Source organism: Oryctolagus cuniculus, chromosome 21 (assembly GCF_051225735.1).
Source record: "Oryctolagus cuniculus isolate XC-2025 breed Fujian yellow rabbit chromosome 21, ASM5122573v1, whole genome shotgun sequence".
NCBI lineage: Eukaryota > Metazoa > Chordata > Mammalia > Lagomorpha > Leporidae > Oryctolagus > Oryctolagus cuniculus.
The window spans coordinates 28,607,942-28,617,507 of NC_142887.1; positions in this window are offsets into that span (position 1 = coordinate 28,607,942).

The window sequence follows — 9,566 nt, forward strand, 5'->3', positions numbered from 1 at the left end:
CCATTGCTGGGCGTCTAGGAGGTGTCCTTTTTCTTTGCTGTTACAGACAGGGCTAAGATGAGCGTCTCTGCACATCAAACAGCAGACGTTTCATGAGAGTGATTGATTTGATGCCTTAGACGAGTGGAGGAAGACGGCTCAAGGAACCAAGGAGGCTTTTCCAAGGAGGTTTCTTCTGGCAGTGGGAAGTAAATAGATTTTTAGAGGATGGAGGAAAATTAAAACAGCAAAAGTCCAAAACTGAAGTGAAAATTTTAAAAACTTTATTGGATGGTAAAGACACATACACACACGCACACACACACACGCACGCACAGATCTCCCACAGCTGAGGCTGGGCCAGGCTGAAGCTAGGAGCCCAGAACTCAATCCAGGTCTCCCACGTGGGTGGCAGGGAGCCAAGTACTTGAGCCGTGGTCACCTGCTGCCTCCCAGGATTTGTTTTAGCAGAAAGCTGGAAGGAGGGGTTGAGCAGGCACTTGGACCCACGAGAAGTGTGGGTGTCCCATGGAGTAGCGTAAGCACACGCTCAAGGGTGTGCTTGCGGTCATTGATCTGAGGCCCCGCCCAGGGAGACGGGTGGGTGGAGATGCAAGCAGAAGCTTGAAATCCCAGGGACCATCCTTGCGGAAATGCCGCCAAGCCCCTTTCAGTTCCTGCTGGGGTCGACTGCCCAGCTCCCGCCTGTGCAGACTGGACTGCCGGAGCCCGCCCCTCCCCCTCCTCGGGGCGCGGCCTCTCGCTGGTTTCTGCAAATCCAACGGGGCACAGAAAGTAGGAACAGCGTGCGTTTCCTTGTCAGATAGGGGGCGGGGAGGGGCGGGGTCTGAGCCCCTTCTACCTTCCTGATTGGTCTGGAGCCTAAGGCGTTCGGATAAGATTAATGAGGAGAGTATGACGCATGCTGTAAAGGCTTCAGTGACGGAGTTTTGTGGTGGTGGTGTTGTTATTTGCAGTTCTGATTAAACGCGGAGAGGAGGGGGCGCAGTCATTGCGGCACAGTGAGTTAAGGCCACTCAGCTTCTGATCCAGCTTCCTGCTGATGGGCACCCTTGGGAGACAGTGGATAACGGGTCCAAGTACTTGAACCTCTGCCACCCACATGGGAGACCTGGATGGTGTTCAGGGCTCCTGGCTTTGACCTGGCCCAGACCTAGCTGCTGTGGGTATTTGGGGAGTGAACCAGCAGATGGAAGATGTCTCTCTCTCTCTCTTTCTCCCTCTCCCTCTCTCAATCTGTCACTCTGCCCTTCAAATAAATAAATCTTTTTTAAAAATGCTGTAGGGCTGGTGTTGTGGTGCAGCAAGTAAAGCCACCACTTATGACCCCAGCATCCAATATCGGAGCGCTAGTTCTAGTCCCGGCTGCTCCACTTCCGATCCAGCTCCCTGCTAATGCGCCTGGGAAGGCAGCAGAAGATGGCCCAGGTGCTTGGGCTCCTGCCATCCACATGGGAGACCCAGGTGGAGTTCCCAGCTCCTGGTTTCAGCCTGGCTATTTCAGGAGTGAACCAGCAGATGGCAGATCTCTGTCTCTTAGATGAAAATATTTTAAAATTGTATTTGAATGGCAAAGATACACACACACACATATACACACAGATCTGTTGTTCTGCCTTTCAAATACAATTTTAAAAGGAGAGCTGCCGCGAGGAGAGAAGCACAGGTATTCCACGAGTCCTATCAAGGATGCTTGCACCAACGAGGGTAATCAGAGCAAGCTTCCTACAGGAAGGAAGCCACAGGCAGATCCCGAGTGGAGAGAAGAAAGGCCCCAGGGTCTGTCTTTTTTGGCAGCTGGACTTCTTTGGGAAAAGAAAAAAAGAAAAAAAAAAAACATATTCTATTGCCAGGTGACTTCCAAAGCCTGCTGAACCCTGTGTCCCCAGGGAGTGGGAGTGGCAGGTTCCATGGGATCCCAGAGGCACCAGCCCAGGGGAGCTGCCTTTTAATTCTGCCTGCAGCCCCTGGCCTAGAGCAGACTCTCCATCTGCCCATTAGACCCATTAGATGCCTGCTCTTCTGGTCCATGGACTGTGCTGTGAAAGAATTTGGGACTCAGGGCCCAGGTGCAGCCTCCAGTCTTAGTGACTCCACGTCAATCTCTCGCCCTCTCTGGAATTCGGTTTCCTTATCTGCACATCAAGGACGCTGACCTGGACAGGGGTCGGGGTGAGCCGAGGGGAAGGCAGAGTCCGGCCCAGCCATGGGAATGGGCTGGGAATGGGCCCTCGCGTTCTCAGGTCTCCCGATTTTTCACGAGAGTCTAGGTATGCGGCTCCCATTTTCACATGTTTGACGACCCGTCCAAAATGTCCACTAAGCATTGCGTGGGCCCAACGAAGCAGGCCAGTGAACCAGAGCGAACCTCCAGCCAGCTCCCAGTGCCTCATCCCTGGCCTGGCTGCTCTCAGAGGAGCGCTCTCTCACTCACTCACGTTGCCATTGTAATGTGCCTGCAAATTGTTCCCACGATTGCCTGGTCAGCCCTTCTCTGCGGCCGTGCTGTGATCCAGCGCTTGACCCCAGGCAGCAGGGTGGAGCCGCCAGGCCTGCTACAGGGGTGCTTCCCCAATCCCCGGGAGCCCCAGGAACCCAGAGCTTTCTCAGAAAGGCTTAGAAACCCCAGCAGGCTCATCTGACCATCCCAGACCCAGGGTGAGACACACACACACACACACACACACACACCAATCAATCAATCAATCAATCAAACCTGCTGTGAATCAGAACTTGGATTCGCAGGAAGTCATTCTCCACCGCACCTTCTGTATGATGGAGTTGATGTCCTCACTCCCAGCCCCAATTCCTGCAAAACCACAGTGGTTCCTGGTGAGCCCTTAGGAGCCACCCAGGCCTGGGTTCCAGCCTGGGGCTTTGTCACTCTCCAGCTCGATTTTAGGCCTCTCTCTAGACAGGTGACTCCCTTGGAACTTAGTTGGATGCCCTTTAAAAATCCCCCCCTTTCCTGGCTCAGGCAGTTGGGACAATGGTTAAGATGTCGCCCGGGACACCTGCATCCCATAGGGGTGTGTGCCTGGATCGGGTCCTGGCTCCTCTGCTTCCCCCATGACTTCTCCTGTTGCTACGCATCCTGGGAGGCCCAAGCACTTGGATCCCTGCCACTCACATGCCTATTTTTTTCCAACAGTTTGCTGTAGAACCCCTCAAATCCTTAGCCCACGTGTTGTCCTGCAGCAGGCCCATCACTGACACGTGGGTGGCGGAAGAGAGTAGGCGCTCATTTTGCAACGTGCAGGGCAAGAAGCCGGGTGGCTGTTGCTCAATCTCTGGACTCCTCAGGGATTAAGCGCAGTGAATCTTGTAGATTAAAGTCAGGGCTGAGCCGTGCGCTGGTCTCTGGTTGAGGCACCGTGCTCCTGGCCTGCCTTTGGTTGGTCAGTGACAGGAGGCCGGCACGCTCATCCGAGAACGTTGTGATGGCAAAGCAGGCTCCAGCCTGCCTTGGGGGGTGGGGTGAGCGGTCTATGAGTAGATGATTAAAACTTGAGTTTGACCAGAACCTGGGGTTCCTGTGAAGCATCTCAACTTGGAGACTGGCGCTAAGACGTTCCCAGCAGGGGTGATAGTTGCCTTCAGTCATGTGATCTGGAGTCTGGTAGGAGCCTTAGTGTAGCGAGTTCATCTTTAGTAAGGAGCTGACTTGTAGGTTTCATAGTAGAGAAAGAACCGCAAACCAGGGGAGAGAACCCAGGGCCCGCCAGATAAAGTCTACATCAAAGGCATCAGGGACTGGGCTTGGTTTCAAGTCGGCTTGTATTTCAGCTCGTCCATCTAGCCAAGTGAGCTGAATGTATGTTCACAAACACATCCAGACATTCAGCCGGTGCGGAGGCGCCCTCCTCTCCCCCACTTCTTTCCGGTGTGACCGCCAGTCCTTATCTGAGTACCTTTGACTTTTCCCGCCAGTGAACTGCCCCGGTGTCCAGCAGGAGGCTTTGTAACAACAGAGAGATGGTGACAGGAATGAAAACTCACCAGTTGTTGTTCGGGGTCGGCTACCACTTCATACAAAGCAGTGGGGACCTCAGTTCTATTAGGAAAAAAGAAGGTAAGCCAAGAAGAAATATTTCAGGACCTGCATTAAAATCTTAGCAGTTTAAAGGCAGAGAGGAAGACAGACAGACAGACGGACGACAGACAGATGGAGCTGTCCCATCGGTTGGTTCATCCCCCATGTGCCCCTGGCAGCTGGGACTGGGTCAACGTAGAAGCTGGGACCCCAATGTGAGTCTCCCACGTAAGTGGCAGGGACCCAGCTATTGGAGCCATTGTCCACTGCTCTCCAGGGTCTGCGCTGGCAGGAAGCTGGGTCAGAGGCAGAGCTGCCCTTCAAAGCCAGGCCCTCTGACGTGGGAGGCGGGCGGCCCAAGCAGCAGCATCCCAGTCACTGCGCCACATGTCTGTCCCCTCAGTGACATTTAGTGGGGGACAGAACTACAGGTGCATTTTTTCTACTTCCCTTTTTAAAAACAAAGAAAGAGGGGCCAGCACTATGACATAGCAGGAAAAGCTGCTGACTGCAGTGCCGGCATCCCCTATGGGTGCTGGTTTGAGTCCCAGCTGCTCTGCTTCTGACCTCTGCTATGGCCTGGGAAAGCAGCAGAAGATGACCCATGTCCTTGGGCCCCCGCACCCACATGGGAGACTCGGAAGAAGCTCCTGGCTTTGGATTGGCCCAGCTCCAGTTGTGGCCATTTGAGGAGTGAACCAGCAGATGGAAGACCTCTCTCTCTCCCTCTCTCTCTCTCTCTCTCTCACTCTTTCAAATAAAGAAAATAAATCTTTAAAAAAAAGAAAAGGAAGACCTTTCCCTCTGTCTCTCCCTCTCTTTCTGTAACTCTGCCTCTCAAAATAAATAACATAAAGATAAAAGAATAAATCTTTTTTAAAAAATTTATTTTATTTATTTGAAGGAGTTATAGAGAGAGGTAGCACGAGAGAGAGAGAGAGAGAGAGAGAGGTATTTCATCCGCTGGTTCACTCCCCAGATGGCTGTAACGACTGGAGCTGGGCCGATCCGAAGCCAGGAGCCAGGAACTTCTTCTGGGTCTCCCACATGGGTGCAGGGGCCCAAGGACTTGGGCCGTTTTCTGCTTTCCCAGGCCATAGCAGAGAGCTGGATCAGAAGTGGAGCAGCCAGGACTCGAACTGGCACCCACATAGGCTGCTAATCCCACACTGGAGTGCTCGGGTTCAGTGCCCAGCTCAGGCTCCTGACTCCAGCTTCCTGCTGACGTAGACCCAAGAAATTGGGTTCCTGCTACACACATGGGAGACCTGGATGGAGTTCCTGGCTCCTGACTTTGGTCTGGGCCCAGCCCAGCTCTTGTGGGCATTTAGGGATTGAAGCAGTGGATGGGAGCTCTCAGTCTCTCTCTCTTTCTGTTTCTACCTCTCAAACAAATTATTGTGTGTTTTTTTTTTAATTTTTTAATTATTTATTTGAGAGGCAGAGTTACAGACAGAGAGAGGGACAGACAGAGAGAAAGGTCTTCCAACTGCTGGTTCATTTCCCAGATGGCCACAATGGATAGAGCTGGGCCAATCCGAAGCCAGGAGCCAGGAGCTTCTTGTGGGTATCCCACATGGGTGCGGGGGCCCAAGGACTTGGGCCATCTTCTGCTGCTTTCTCAGGCCATCAGCAAAGAGCTAGAGTGGAAGAGGAGCAACCAGGACACGAACGGATGCCCATATGGGATGCTGGCACTGCAAGCAGAGGTCTAGCCTACTACACTACAGCGCCAGCCCCAAGATTTATTTTCTTAAAAAGAGATATTTGCTTTATTTGAACGGCAGAGATACAGAGCGATCTTCCATCTACTAGTTCTCTTCCCAAATGGTGACAGTGGCCATGACTGGGCCAGGCAAAGCCAGGAGCCTGGAAGTCCATCTGGGTATCCCACACGGTGGCAGGGGCCCAAGCCTTTATGCCATCTTCTACTTCTTTCCCAGGTGCATTAACAGGGAACTGGATTGAAAGTGGAGCAGCTGAGATTCAAACTTGCACTCATATGGGATTGCTGGCATTGCAAGTGGCAGCTTAACCTGCTGTGTCACAACACCGCCCCACTGTGATCCTTATTTTAGAGATGTGTAGCCTGAGGTTCAAGGGGAGTCTAGATTTTTCCAAAGTCTGAAGCCAAGGAACGGAGCCAAGCCTGAAACCCAGATTCTCCCCAACATGGTTGACGGCTTCCTTAGGGAAAACCCTTTCAGTACGTCCTCCATTCTACTAGCTATGCATACGTGGTGTGTAAAGACAGACTGTGCAAGGGAGCAGAAAGGCCAGTAGAAACAAAGACACAACGGGGGCTGGAGGGCCTTTGTCTACTGTTAACGTCCATATTTGTACAGAAGTGTACCTCCACTTCTGTTGATAGAAGCATGTATTGTGTGGGCTCATCCTGCGAGGCCCACACTGTCAGGATGATGGGGTGACAGCGTTCTTCGACAAGAAGCACCGGAGACAGTTTCGGTGAACATGTCCATTTATTAACAATCAGGCACAGGCTTTTAAAGGGCAGCCAAAGAAGGGAGTAGCTAGTTCAGGGCAACACTAATTCTATAGGATAAAGCCAATACTGGCGCCCGTATGCTTCTGCAATCAGCTTGAAGGTCATGGAGCCTCCATAGCCTTCCAGGTAGTTCTTATGGGTCTGCGCCACACGCCGGAGCTGTTTATTTGGTTGACAATTATAAGGCCCTTCAACAGGAAGTGGGGGTGATAGAAACATACCTGGCGTCCCTGCCACCTGCCAGCAGCCAGGTCATGTGTGGCTCTTAGTGTGCTGAGCCCCTGACCAGGGTCTTTCCCGGGAGGCATGGTGTGCCATGTCTTGTTAACCTCCTGCATGGGTTAGGCAGGCAGTCTCCCAGCCAGGCACAGGATCACCCACGGTATTGTCTTTAAAAATTTATTTTGTGGGGCCGGCGCGGTGGTGCAGTGGATTTAAGCACTGGCCTGAAGTGCCGGCATCCCATATGGGCGCCACTTTGAGTGTTTTGAAAGACAGAGGTGGGGCCGGTGCAGTGACGTAGTGAGCAAAACCGCTGCCTGCAGTGCCAGCATCCCAAATGGGCGCCGGTTCAAGTCCTGGCTGCTCCACTTCTGATTCAGCTCTCTGCTATGGCCTGGGAAAGCAGTACAAGATGGCCCAAGTCCTTGGGCCCCTGCACCCACATGGGAGACCTGGAAGAAGCTCCTGGCTCCTGATTTTGGATCGGCACAGCTCAAGTTGTTGCAGCCATTTGGGGAGTGAACCAGCGGGTGGAAGGCCTCTCTGCCTCTGCCTCTCTGATTTTCAAATGAATAAATAAATCTTGTCTAGCTGTGACTAAGCACATTAAAAAAAAAAAAAAAAAAAAAGACAGACAGGGCCGGGACCGCGGCTCACTAGGCTAATCCTCCGCCTTGCGGCGCCAGCACACCGCGTTCTAGTCCCGGTTGGGGTGCTAGATTCTGTCCTGGTTGCACCTCTTCCAGGCCAGCTCTCTGCTGTGGCCAGGGAGTGCAGTGGAGGATGGCCCAGGTGCTTGGGCCCTGCACCCCATGGGAGACCAGGAAAAGCACCTGGCTCCTGCCATCGGATCAGCGCGGTGCACCGGCCGCAGTGGCCATTGGAGAGTGAACCAACGGCAAAGGAAGACCTTTCTCTCTGTCTCTCTCTCTCACTGTCCACTCTGCCTGTAAAAAAAAAAAAAAAAAAAAAAAAAAAAAAAAAAAAAAAAAAAAGACAGACAAATAGACAGACAGGGAGAGATCTCCCAAGCACTGATTCACTCCCAAAATACCCACAAAAGCCAAGGCTAGCCCACACCGAAGCTGGGAAGCCAGAAAGCCAGGATTCCAGGCCTCCCAATGTGGGTGGCAGGGACACAACCACTTGAGCCATTTTTTGAAAAAAATATATTTATTTATTTTAAAGATTCACTCCCCAAATGGCTGCAATAGCCATAGCTGGGCCAGTCTGAAGCCAGGAGCCAGGGACTCCATCCAGGTCTCCCACATGGGTGGCAGGGACCCAAACACCTGGGCCATCTTCTGCTGCTTCTGGTGCATCAGCAGGGAGCTGGACCAGAAGCAGAGTAGCCCGGCTTGAATCAGCACCCATATGGGATGCTGGCGTCACAGGCGGCAGCTTAACTCACAGCGCCACGACGCTGGTCCCAGCTCCTTGAGCTACTTGCCTACCTCCCAGAGTATGCATTAGGACTGAAAGCAGGGGAGTCTAGACTCAAATCAGATACTCTGAGTTGGGGTGTGGGTGTCCCAAGAGGTATCTGAAGGGCTATGCCAAACCCCTGCCACCTACATTTTTATTATTTTTAAGATTTATTTATTTGAAAGTCAGAGTTACAGAGAGAGAGGAGAGAAAGAGAGAGAGAGCACTCTTCCATTCACTGGTTCACTCCCCAGATTGTGGCATAGCCTGAGCTGGGACAGGCTGAAGCCAGGAGCCAGGAGCTGCAGCTGGTCTCGCACATGGATGCAGGGGCCCAAGAACTTAGACCATCTTCCACAGCTTTCCCAGGCGTGGAGCAGGGAGCTGGATCAGAAGTGGAGCAGCCTCATTTTGGACCTGTGTCCATATGGGAAGCCGGCATTGCAGGCAGTGGCTTTACCCACTATCCCACAATGCCTGCCCATTTATATCCAGTTTTGTAAGCTTTTACATTTTTTTAGAGGCAGAGAGACTCACCTGTCCCATCCACTGTCTCCTCTCCCACATGCCTAGAGCAGCAGGGCTGGACCAGGATGAAGCTCCAAACCAGGAACTCAGCTCAGGTTTCCTACCGGGGTGTCAGGGATCCAGCTGTTTGTTCAGCCGCTGCCTCCCTGTGTGCACATCAGCAGGAAGCTGGAATTGGAGGTGGAACCGGGACTTTAACCCAGACGCTCTGCTGTTGGTTGTGTGTGTCCTCAGCAACATCTTTTTTTTTTTTTTTTTTTTTTTTTGCAGGTTCACATAAAGTCAGTTTATTAAGGACTACATTTTGAAGCCAGCCAGTTTGTCCGATATTTAAATAACAAGCTGTTTAATATTAAAGCAGAAAGGTACTGCCACAACGTGACAGAAGTACAGCTTTAACCAAAAACCCCCTCACACACAATGATACATTAAATGCTATTTTTATTTAAGAAGGCACCCCTACTTGTTCTAAAACATGGGATGTGCTACCCCATTGAAAAAGCAAATGAGAACTTAAGTCCCAGGAGGGAGGGAGGGAGGGAGGCAGGGCCCAGAGTACCCGGGCCATCAGTGACCGCTGCCTCCCTGGGTTACACTGGAGAGGCGGGACTGGATGCGGCAGTGCACAGGTGCGTCCCGTGGCGCCAAGGCAACGGCCAGAGGGGAGTGCGCATGCGCGCGGCACTTTGCCCCGGAAGTGTATTAGCGCACATGCGAGGCCCTGACTGCCCTTCAAGCGCTCAGGGGAGAGTCAGTTCGGCTTCCGTTGACAAGAGCCTGCGTGAGCTGAGAGGAAGGAGCCGTCCTCGACGCCGCCGGCCGAGCCTGAGCCTGAGGGAGACCCAGCGGCCC